We start from the raw sequence: 12467 nt of genomic DNA, 5'->3' as shown, positions 1-12467 counted from the left end.
ACCCCCCCCCCCCCAGTACAGCTCCCTTCAGTACATACTGTATATCCCTTTCATTACAGACCCCCCCCCCATTTACAGCTCCCCTCAGCACACGTATCCCCAGTACAGACCCCCCCCCCAGTACAGTTCCCTTCAGTACATACTGTATATCCTTTTCATTACAGATTCCCCAGATGTACAGCTCCTGTCAGGGACCTGCCAATAGGCTCTGGCGTGCACGCATGCGCACACCTACTGATGGTCAGAATCAGTACCAATCACCTATTCATGTGCGCAGGCGCGTCCCACATGCACACGGATATGTGCCAAATGCGCGCATCTGTGCGGCAAATGTGCGCGCTCGTGTGCGCCTACTACACGCGCACGACGGCGGGAACGCGCGCATGCTCGTTAATGCGCGATTGGCGCCACTCAGCCTTTAAAAAGCAAGCAGCTGCAGTGACACTTTGCTGTCTGATCTGCAGCGTTGTATCAGTGAAACCTGTGACCTGTTGTAACCTGTTACCTCAAACCGACCCGGCTCCGTCTGACCATCCGACCCTCTCCACTCCGACCCCTGGCTTGCTCTGACTCCGCTCTGCTCTCCTGCCCATCGTTACCAGACCCTGTGCCTGAATCTGACTACGCTTGCTTAACCCACCTGATTATCTGCTAACCCGGTTTGCTTCACCAGCTCCTGCTATCCAGTGCCTGTGCCAGCTCCAGAGACGCTGTCTCCTACAACCACCGTCCCGAAGGACCACCAACGCTGCCGGGCTGCTATCATCACCAGGCACTCCTACCTCGCCGTGCTCCCAACTCCAGCAGCTCCAGAGCCGGGGCTGTAAGAGAGGCCTCCTCCTGCACACTAGGCTCTGGCTATAAGGTACGTTCCAGTACATAACAGCTCCCCTCAGCACACGTATCCCCATTACAGACCCCCCCCAGTACAGCTCACTTCAGTACATACTGTATATCCCTTTCATTACAGATCCCCCCCATGTACAGCTCCCTTCAGCACACGTATCCCCAGCACAGACCCCCCCCCCCCAGTACAGCTCCCTTCAGTACATACTGTATATCCCTTTCATTATAGATTCCCCAGATGTACAGCTCCCCTCAGCACATGTATCCCCAGTACAGACCTCCTCCCCCCCAGTACAGCTCCCTTCTGTACATATTGTATATCCCTTTCATTATAGATCCCCTCCCCCAAGTACAGATCCCCCAGTAAAGACCTCTCCCCCAGTACAGCTCCCCTCAGTTCATATCTCTCCCCCTGTACAGATTTCCGCCAGTACAGGTCCCTCCAGTACAGATCACCCCCAGTACAGATCTCCCCACAAGTACATACTACTCCCCCCAATACAGATCTCCCCAGTACAGCTCCCCTCAGTACATACAGTATCCCCCCCACACTACAGTTCTTCCCCAAGTACACTTGCTCTTTCCCCCATTACAGCTCCCCTCAGTTTATATCTTTTCCCCTGTACTGATCTCCCCCAGTACAACTCCTCTCAGTTCATCCGTCCACCTGTACAGATCACCCACAGATCTCCCCCCAATTTTGTATCCCCCTCAATACAGATCTTCCCCATCAAAGCTCTCACCCCTAGTACAGATATCCCCCTCAGTATAGACCTCTCCCCCATTACAGCTCCCCTTAGTACATACAGTATCTACCGCTCACTACAGGTCTCCCCCCAAGTACAGATCTCCCCAGTATAGACCTCTCCCCCATTACAGCCCCCCTCAGTTCATATCACTCCCCCTGTACAGATCTCCCCAATATTGATCTCCCCCAGTACAACTCCCCTCAGTTCATATTTCTCCCCTGTATAGATTTCCCTTGCAGTACAGATCCCTCCAAAACCACCCCAAGTACAGATCTCCCCCTAAGTATGTATCCCCAATAAAGATCTAACCCCAAACAGATCTCACCCCAGTATAAACCTCTCCCCCATTACAGCTCCCCTCAGTTCATATCTCTCCCCCTGTATAGATCTCCTCCAATACAGATCTCCCCCCAAGTACATATGCCTCAATAAAGATCTCCCCCAGTATAAAACTCTCCCCCATTACAGCTCCCCTCAGTTCACATCTCTCCCCCTGTACATACAGTATCTCCCCCACACTACAGGCCTCCCCCAAGTACAGATCCCCCCCCCCAGTATAGACCCCTCCCCCATTACAGCTCACCTCAATTCATATCTCTCCCCCTGTATAAATCTCCTCCAATACAGATCTCCCCCAAGTACATATCCGCCAATAAAGATCCCCCAGTATAGACCTCTCCCCCATTACAGCTCCCCTTAGTTCATATCACTCCCCCTGTACAGATCTCCCCAATACTGATCTCCCCCAGTACAACACCCCTCAGTTCATATTTCTCCCCCTGTATAGATTTCCCCCAGTACAGATCCTTTCAATACACCCCCCCAGTACAGATCTCCCCCCAAGTATGTATCCCCCAATAAAAATCTCCCCCAAGTACTTATTCCCCCAATAAAGACCTTCCCCTGTACAGACCTCACCCCAGTATAGACCTCTCCCCCATTACAGCTCCCCTTAGTTCATATCTCTCCCCCTGTATAGATCTCCCTGAATACAGATCTCCACTCAGTACATACAGTATCTCCCTCCCACTACAGATCTATCACAATAGAGATTTATAGAGAAGTGTGTTTTACGAATGAGTATAATAAAGAAACACAAGTTTACATATATCAAATTGATACATTAGCCATAAGAGAATGCATCCGAACAAATGCTCCGGTACACAGACCACCAGAAGAAAAAGAAGAAAGAAAGACAAAACGAAAAACAGCCCATACAAAAAGATGACAATACCACATGAGAAAAGGTATCACATCATGTTATCGTTAAACTCCGATCCATCAACCACCTAGTATAAACATCTAATGTATTGTGTTGTATTATTGAACTTTATTTCGTATATCTGGAGATCAGAAAGGGATGCTCCCACTATTCATGACGAATGTCCTTGCTATAGGTGTAGGCCATGTTCAGCCCCAATGGCAAGAAGAAACAAGAACAATGCTGGAGGCAATTTACAGCACGCATTTATTTTGGTATCATAATATTATTGTGGAATGTATGTTCCTTGCTAAAGAACATTATTTTGTTTCAAGTTGTTGGTTAAAGTTCCATTTTAATGGTTTAAAAAAAATAGTTACATTCCTGGTATGTTGAGAATCCTAACTGTCACAAACAAACTGTCAACCTATCAAATCACTAGTGCTATAACTGATCACATTAGTGGAGGTTGGTGCTCCAAATATTTGCAGCCACTGTGCCCATCAAACGCAGCTACTGTGCCATCAAACGCAGCTACTGTGCCATCAAACAAAGCCACTGTACCCATAAATTGCCGCCACTGTGCCATCAAACGCAGCCACTGTACCATCAAATGCAGCCACTGCACACATAAATTGCTGCCACTGTGCCATCAAACGCAGCCACTGTACCATCAAACACAGCCACTGCACACATAAATTGCCGCCACTGTGCTATCAAACGCAGCCACTGCACCCATAAATTGCCGCCACTGTGCCATCAAACGCAGCCACTGCACCCATAAATTGCCGCCACTGTGCCATCAAACGCAGCCACTGTACCCATCAATTTCCACCAGTGTGCCCCATCAAATGCTGCCAGTGTGCCCATCAATTGCCGTTACTGTGTCCCATCAGATGCTGCCAGTGTGCCCATCAATTGCCACTGTGCCCTATCAGATGCTGCCAGTGTGCCCATCAATTGCCACTGTGCCCTATCAGATGCTGCCAGTGTGCCCATCAATTGCCGCTAATGTGCCCCATCAAATGCTGCCCGGCACTTACCTGTCTTGCAGCTGGTCAACGACGGTCTCCTGCATGTCCTCCATCACAACACCTGACGTTTCAGCCAATCAGGTGACCGGTAACAGACCCAGCAACCTGATTGGCTGACAGGCGGTTCAGTGATAGCAAAGTGAATTCCTTTGATTTGCTAAACACACAGCTGAGTGAACAGCAAACGCCCAGCATGGCTCCCGCTGTTCACATTTTTGGGTGCCTATTAGAGCTTAATGCCGCGTACAGACGGTCGTTTTTGCGATGGAAAAAAAACGACGTTTTATGTGATGTAAAAAACTACGTTTTTGAAACTTCATTTTCAAAAACGACGTAGCATACAGACCATCGTTTTTTCACAATGCTCTAGCAAAGCGAGGTTACGTTTCACCACTTTTTTCCATTGAAGCTCACTTCATAACTAACTTCTGGGCATGCGTGGGTTTAAAAACGTCGTTTTATACGTCGTTTTTTGCTACACACGGTCAATTTCTGTGAAACAAAAACGAAGTTTTGAAAAACGACACAAAAAATTCGAGCATGTTCGAATTTTTTTTTGGTCGTTTTTTTGAAGACATAAAACAACGTTTTGCCCACACACGATCATTTTAAATAACGTTTTTTAAAACGTAGTTTTTTTTCATCACAAAAAACGACCGTCTGTACGCGGCATAAGGCTCTAATCTGGTGCTTTCAAAATACACCCCCGCCACTGTAACTCAGGTGCCACCTGAATAGGGGGTGTCAGCGGCGACCATAGATAGATTCATGCAATGCATGAATCTATCTATGATGGTAGAGCGGTGCAGGAGAGAGGGGGCGGTCCCTTTATGGACGCACCGCAACTGGATCACGTGTATAGCACCATGGCAGCTGCATATCAATCAGAAGCCAAGATGGCAGCTTCCATGGCCGAATAGGATAAGTTTTTCTGCTTTATGGGCTTAGAAAGGCTCCTGAGTTGTTGTTTTTAGGTGTGATCCATTCTTATTTGAGGCCTCATTCACACTTTGCGTAGCGGGACCTCACGTGTGATTTTGCATATCATCCATCGAGCAGTCCACCCACTTCAATGGGCTGCTCTATGCGCTTGTTGGCTAAAAGAAGCTCATGCTCTTTTTTTTGGGGCGACAAGCTCCACACAATTCACATTTTGCTGTGATTGCAGAACGATTCTGTCACGTGAAAGTTGTGGCAAAAATTGCACCACGTTTGGGGTGCTATTTTGAAAAAAAATGGTACTCAAACACGCATTGTGATATGTGAATTGGAATCATAAGCAAAATCGTGGCAATTAGATCACAAACATTGATTTGTTTCTCCTCTGGTACTGGTGTTTTTTAACCACTTCAGCCCCAGAAGAATTTACTCCCTTCCTAACCAGAGCACTTTTTGCGATTCGGCACTGCTTCGCTTTAACTGACAATTGCACGGTCGTGGGACGTGGTACCCAAACAAAATTGACGTCCTTTTTTTCCCACAAATAGAGCTTTCTTTTGCTGGTATTTCATTACCTCTGTGGTTTTTATTTTTTGTGCTATGAACCAAAAAAAGCATAAATTTTGAAAAAAAAAACACAATATTTTGTACTTTTTACTATAATAAATAACCCCAATTTATTTAACCACTTAAGGACCGCCGCACGACGATATACGTCGACAGCATGGCACGGCTGGGCACATGGACGTACAGGTACGTCCCCTTTAGGAGCCCAGCCGTGGGTCGCGAGCACGCCGCCGGTGGCGTGCTCGTGACCCAGTCCGAAGCTCTGTGACCGCGCCCGTGGGACCCGCGGACCCGATCGCTGCCGGTGTCCCGCGATCGGGTCACAGGAGCAGAAGAACGGGGAGAGGTGAGTGTAAACAAACCTTCCCTGTTCTTCTCTGTAGCTCGTCACTGATTGTCTGTTTCCTCTCATAGGGAACATCGATCAGTGACATCACACGTCCAGGCACGTCCCCCTACAGTTAGAAAAAATACATTAGGTCAGACTTAACCCTTTAGTGCCCCCTAGTGGTTAACCCCTTCACTGTTATTGTCATTTTCACAGTAATCAGTGCATTTTTATAGCACTTTTCGCTGTGAAAATGACAATGGTCCCAAAAGTGTCCGATGTGTCCGCCAAAATGTTGCAGTCACGAAAAAAATCGCTGATCGCCGCCATTACTAGTAAAAAAAAAAAATATTAAAAAAAATACAATAAAACTATCCCCTATTTTGTAAACGCTATAAATTTTGTGCAAACCAATCAATAAACACTTATTGCGATTTTTTTACCAAAAATATGTAGAAGAATACGTATCGGCCTAAACTGAGGCAAGACATTTTTTTATATATCTTTTTGGGGGATATTTATTATAGCAAAAAGTAAAAAAGATTGATTTTTTTCAAAATTGTCGCTCTATTTTTGTTTGTAGCGCAAAAAATAAAAACCGCAGAGGTGATTAAATACCACCAAAAGAAAGCTCTATTTGTGGGAAATAAAGGACGCCAATTTTGTTTGGAAGCCACGTCGCACGACCCGGTCCAAAGCTCCGTGACCGCGCCCGTGGGACTTGCGGACCCGAACGCCGCCGGTGTTCCGCGCTCGGTCACCGGAGCTGAAGAACGGGGAGAGGTGTGTGTAAACACACCTTCCCTGTTTTCATTGTGGCAGTGGCAGTGATCGTCTGTTCCCTGATATAGGGAAAGACCATCACTGATGTCACACGTCCAGCTCCGCCCCTCTACCGTTAGAAACACATATGAGATCACACTTAACCCCTACAGGGCCCCCTAGTGGTTAACTCCTAAACTTCAATTGTCATTTTCACAGTATCAGTGCTTTTTTATAGCACTTTTTGCTGTGAAAATGACAATGGTCCCAAAAATGTGTCAAAATTGTCCGATGTGTCCGCCATAATGTCGCAGTCATGAAAAAAAAAACGCTGATCGCCGCCATTAGTAGTAAAAAAAAAAAAATATTATTAAAAATGCAATAAAACTATTCCGTAAAAGCTATACATTTTGCGCAAACCAATCGATAAACACTTATTGCCATTTTTTTTACCAAAAATAGGTAGAAGAATACGTATCGGCCTAAACTGAGGGAAAAAAACGTTTTTTTATATATTTTTGGGGGATATTTATTATAGCAAAAAGTAAAAAATATTGAATTTTTTTCAAAATTGTCGCTCTATTTTTGTTTATAGGGCAAAAAATTAAAACCGCAGAGGTGATCAAATACCACCAAAAGAAAGCTCTATTTGTGGGAAAAAAAGGACGCAAATTTTGTTTGGGAGCCACGTCGCACGACCGCGCAATTGTCAGTTAAAGCGACGCAGTGCCGAATCGCAAAAAGGGGCAAGGTCCTTAACCTGCATAATGGTCCGGGTCTTAAGTGGTTAAAAAGAGAGACCATTTTGAAAAAAAAAGCAATATTTTTATCTTTTTGCTATAATAAATATCCCCCAAAAATATTTAGATCGATATGTATTCTTCTACATATTTTTGGTAAAAAAAAAAAAAAACGCAATAAGCATATATTGATTGGTTTGCGCAAAAGTTATAGCGTCTACAAAATAGTTGATAGTTTTATGGCATTTTTATTTTTTATTTTTTTATTAGTAATGGCAGCGATCTGCGATTTTTATCGTAACAGCGACATTATGGTGGACACATCGGACACTATTTTGGGACCATTGTCATTTATACAGCGATCAGTGCTATAAAAATGATTACATTTTTTTTGTCCCTTTCTTTGCCTCGTTTTCCTTATACTTTATTTGGTATATTTTGTGCTTATATCTGCAGTTTCCTAGATTATAACCAAAAAAAAAGAAAAGAAAAGAGGGGTCAAAATAGCAATTTTTAACCACTTCCCTACCGGCCCATAGTCAAATGACGTCCACAAAGAACCTCTGCCGTTCAGAGTGGACGTCATATGACGTCCTGGGCTTTGTGGGGGGGATATCTGAATGATGCCTGCAGCTAGAGGCATCATTCAGATATCCTTCTCTTGTGCCGGCGATTCTGCACAACGTAAGAACGATCATAGCGGCGGTTCCGCCGCTAGATCGTTCTTACAGGCGGCGGGAGGGGACATCCCCCCCCCTCCCGCCGCCATCCGGTGCTTCTCCGGGCTCTCCCGTGCCATCGGGGGCCCGGAGAACGAATCGTCCGGCGCTCGCAGGAAGCATAGAGATGACTGGTGACCAGATGGTCACCAGTCATCTCTATGACCGTCGGAGGACCCGGGCGCGATGTGATGACGTCACGCCCGGGTCCCGTAAGTAAACAAAGCAGCGATTGCGGCTGCTAAGCAACAGCAAGCATGAGATCGGTGAATTTTTTTTCACCGATTTCATGCTTTCCAGCCTGGAGGAGAGATGTGAGGTCTTATTGACCCCGCATCTCTCCATAAAGAGTACCTGTCACACACATTCCTATTACAAGGGATGTTTACATTCCTTGTAATAGGAATAAAAGTGATCAAAAAAAAAAAAAATTTTTAAAAAAAAAGTGTAAAAAAAGAAATAAATATATAAAAATAAAAAAATAAATAAAATTTATTTTTTTAACGCCCCTGTCCCCGGTAGCTTGCGCACAGAAGCGAACGCACACGCAAGTCCCGCCGACATATGTAAACGCCGTTTAAACCACATATGTGAGGTATCGCCGCGTGCGTTAGAGTGCCAGCAACAATTCTAGCACTAGATCTTCTCTGTAAATCTAAACTGGTAACCTGTAAAAAATTTCAAATCGTTGCCTATGGAGATTTTTAAGTACCGAAGTTTGGCGCCATTCCATGAGTGTGCGCAATTTTAAAGCGTGACATGTTAGGTATCTATTTACTCGGTGTAACATCATCTTTCCTATTTTACAAAAAAATTGGGCTAACTTTACTGTTTTTAAATTTTTTAATTCATGAAACAATTTTTTTCCAAAAAAAAGGCGTTTGAAAAATTATTGCGCAAATACCGTTCAAGATAAAAGGTTTCAATGACCGTCGTTTTATTCCCTAGGGTGTCTGCTAAAAAAACATATATAATGTTTGGGGGTTCTGCGTAATTTTCTAGCAAAAAAATTATGATTTGTACATGTAGGAGAGAAGTGCCAGAATAGGCCTGGTATGGAAGTGTGTATAACTGCCCTGTATGGAAGAGGTTAAAGTGCCTTTACATTCCTATTTGTACTCTGGTTTCCCTAATGCTTAATAATAACACAATGTAGCAAAGAGTTTGTAAAAAAGGAGGGAAAGAACACATTATTTTTGGTGACCCTGGAAAACCCTTGAGAACTTATTCGTTTTTACACAAATACATTCCTCTACAGAGCTGTCAAAACAATATACCCGTATTTTCCGGCGTATAAGACGACTGGGCGTATAAGACGACCCCCTATTTTACAAGTGAAAACATAGCTTTTGGGCTCTACTCGCCTTATAAGACTACCCCCTTCCAAGGCAACACCATGTAAAAAAAAACATGGATTCCACCGCATATTCACCACCGATCATTGCAGCCTCTGCTCACCTGTGCCAACATTGCAGCCTCTGCTCACCTGTGCCAACATTGCAGCCTCTGCTCACCTGTGCCAACATTGCAGCCTCTGCTCACCTGTGCCAACATTGCAGCCTCTGTTAACCTGTGCCAACATTGCAGCCTCTGCTCATCTGTGCCAACATTGCAGCCTCTGCTCACCTGTGCCAACATTGCAGCCTCTGCTCACCTGTGCCAACATTGCAGCCTCTGTTAACCTGTGCCAACATTGCAGCCTCTGCTCATCTGTGCCAACATTGCAGCCTCTGCTCACCTGTGCCAACATTGCAGGCCCTGCTCACCAGTGACAACATTGCAGCCCCTGCTCACCAGTGCCAACATTGCAGCCACTGCTCACCTGTGCCAACATTGCAGCCACTGCTCACCTGTGCCAACATTGCAGCCTCTGCTCACCTGTGCCAACATTTCAGCCACTGCTCATCTGTGCCAACATTTCAGCCACTGCTCACCTGTGCCAACATTTCAGCCACTGCTCACCTGTGCCAACATTTCAGCCACTGCTCACCTGTGCCAACATTTCAGCCACTGCTCATCTGTGCCGAGGATCGGGAGCCGTACATATAGCATGGAGGAAGAGAAAAGCCACGGGGTTGATCGGGAGCCAAGAATGGAGGAAGAGAAAAGCCGCGGGATTACAGAGCGGATAGTCGGCTGTTACAGCAAAGTTTACATTATGTCTCCGCTCCGCTCGTGATTACACACAGCCCCGCCTCCTGACCTTGCGCCAGTAAGATGGACAGAATGCCAGTCCAATGCTGGGACGTGTTCTGTCCACCTTACAGGCGTGGGGTCAGCAGGCGGGGTGTAAATAACCACGAGCGGAGTAAAGGCAAACTTTGCTGTAACAGCAGGCTATCCGCTCTGTAATCCGATGTCTTTCCTCTTCCTCCATGCTCTATGCACGGTTCCCGATCAACCCCGTATGCCGGCGGTACCCGCACTCTCCCCCCCCCCCCCACTCCTGCACATCCGGGCTGAAATCATATGTTTTCGGTTTTAAACCTGGCGTATAAGACGACCCCTGATATTTGGGCGTTTTTTAAAAATGTAAAACGTCGTCTTATATGCCGGAAAATACGGTATTACTAAATCAGCACTAATGAATTGTAATGACCAATATGCAAAAGAGGAAAGATATGGACAGCCGCACTCCAATTTCTTAAAAAGACGTGCCCTTTATTGGGTAAAGGAAAAATGCACTACAGGTATCAGCACACAGTGGGAAAAACAGCTGACGCGTTTCGCATTGCATATCAATGCTTAGTCATGGCATGGTAATGACCAACCTGGATTGGGATTGTAAAAAATCTCTTTCATTAGAATGTAGAGAAAGCAATACATTTTAGGAATCTCTCTAGATTATAAAAATGGCTTTTATGTAAATGAGACCATTCATATAATCCCAGGCAGGGTCATTACAGTTCATTGTGACTACTTCATTGACAGCTCCATTGTAGAATGTATTTGTATACAAATAAATTCCAAAAGTAATGATGAGTCGCCGCCAGGATCAAAAGGGTAATAAAGTTTTGTTTACATGGCAAGGCTTTCTCACCAGCATTCAGTAGGTTCGAAGGCACTGTCTACATCACAATTCCTTGCTTTAAAGTAGTATTAAACAGCCCCCCCCCCTTTTTTTGGGGTTATAGAAAGTATAGACAAAGCTTTTTTGGCTGTATTTCTCCTATGAATCAGAGAAGTGCAGTGCATTTTGTACTCCTGTGACCCGTTTTTAGCTGACAGTGGGCTAAAGTTCACCGTCGGCTGCTGTTACAGAGCCGGTCCAGGCAGGGGAAAGAGTCACCCACATACCTGGACCAGCAACTCATTCAGCCTCTCAGTGAGCCGCTGTGAGCCTGAGCCGGAAGCTCCCACCCCCTCCACAGCCCAGCCCTCCAGTGAGCGCTAGAAGGGCAAAGCAGAGAGCTGCTGAGTGACAGTCACCAGCTCTCTGAAGCCTGAAGACTGAGAAATGAGCAATCAGCAGTGTTTGATCACTCAGTTCTTAGTCTTAGAGCCAGCAGGGAACAGATGCAGCATCAAACCGATATTGCATGCACCTAGGTGAGTATATAATTTAGTTTTTTATGTAAACTCAAACTCTTTTAACACATTGAGCAAAAAAATAAAAAATCATCCACAGTAAACTATTTGTTAAAATTCTCACCACAGCACTTGCAGTTTAAAACTTTCCATGTCGCTGACTGCTGCTCCTTTAGTTCTGCGTTCCTGAACATGTTTTTCACTGGAAAGAGTTAATGGAAAAGTGCAGCCAACATTTGGCTGTACTTCTACTATGGATCACAGGAGTGCAGTTTGTTCTGCACTCCAGTGACCCATTTTCATCAGACAGCAGCCTGAAGTTCACTGTCGGCTGATGTCACAGAGCCGGTCCATATGGACAGGATCTGCCCACATACCTGAACCAGCACCCAGCTCAGGCTCTCGGCAAGCTTCTGAAAGCCTGAGCAGGCCCCTCCCATCCCACCATGCTCCAGTGAGCATGGGAGCAGAGCGGAGAGCTTCTGACTGACAGTCACCAGCTCTCTGCTCAGGGAACTGTGAGAACCGAGCGATTGGCAGTGTTTGATCGCTCGGTTCCCAGCGTTAGAGCCGGCGGAGGACAAATGCAGCATTGGACCAATTCTGCATCCACCTAGGTAGGTATGATTAACCACTTCTGGACCACTACGGTGCAGATATACTGTGACAGGGTGGCCATCCTGCATGAAATCACCTACATGTACGTGAATTTGTGCACACGGTCTGGGGCACGTGCGCTCTGACGACAACCTGCTCCTCCTGTGATTGGACGCAACGTGTCCGGCGGATATGATGTCCTCCAGGACCAGGCGATCTTTCTGAGAATAGGCAGAACAGCAGTCTGCCTGTGTAAACAAGGCAGACCGCCATTCTGTCAGAGAAGAAAAGCAGAAACACTGATCTCTGTATTCCCCTAATCAAAGCACATCCCCCACAGTTAGAAAGCACCCCCTAGGGACACATTTAACCCTTTGATTGCCCCTCAAGTTAACCCCTTCCCTGCCAGTGTCATTTGCAGAGCTGCTGATAGGGGGGAGACCACCGATTCTCTTGT

The sequence above is a fragment of the Rana temporaria genome, chromosome 3, assembly GCF_905171775.1.
Source record: "Rana temporaria chromosome 3, aRanTem1.1, whole genome shotgun sequence".
NCBI classification, from domain to species: Eukaryota; Metazoa; Chordata; class Amphibia; order Anura; family Ranidae; genus Rana; species Rana temporaria.
The sequence above is the reverse complement of the archived record's forward strand: the minus strand, read 5'-3'. Positions refer to the sequence as shown.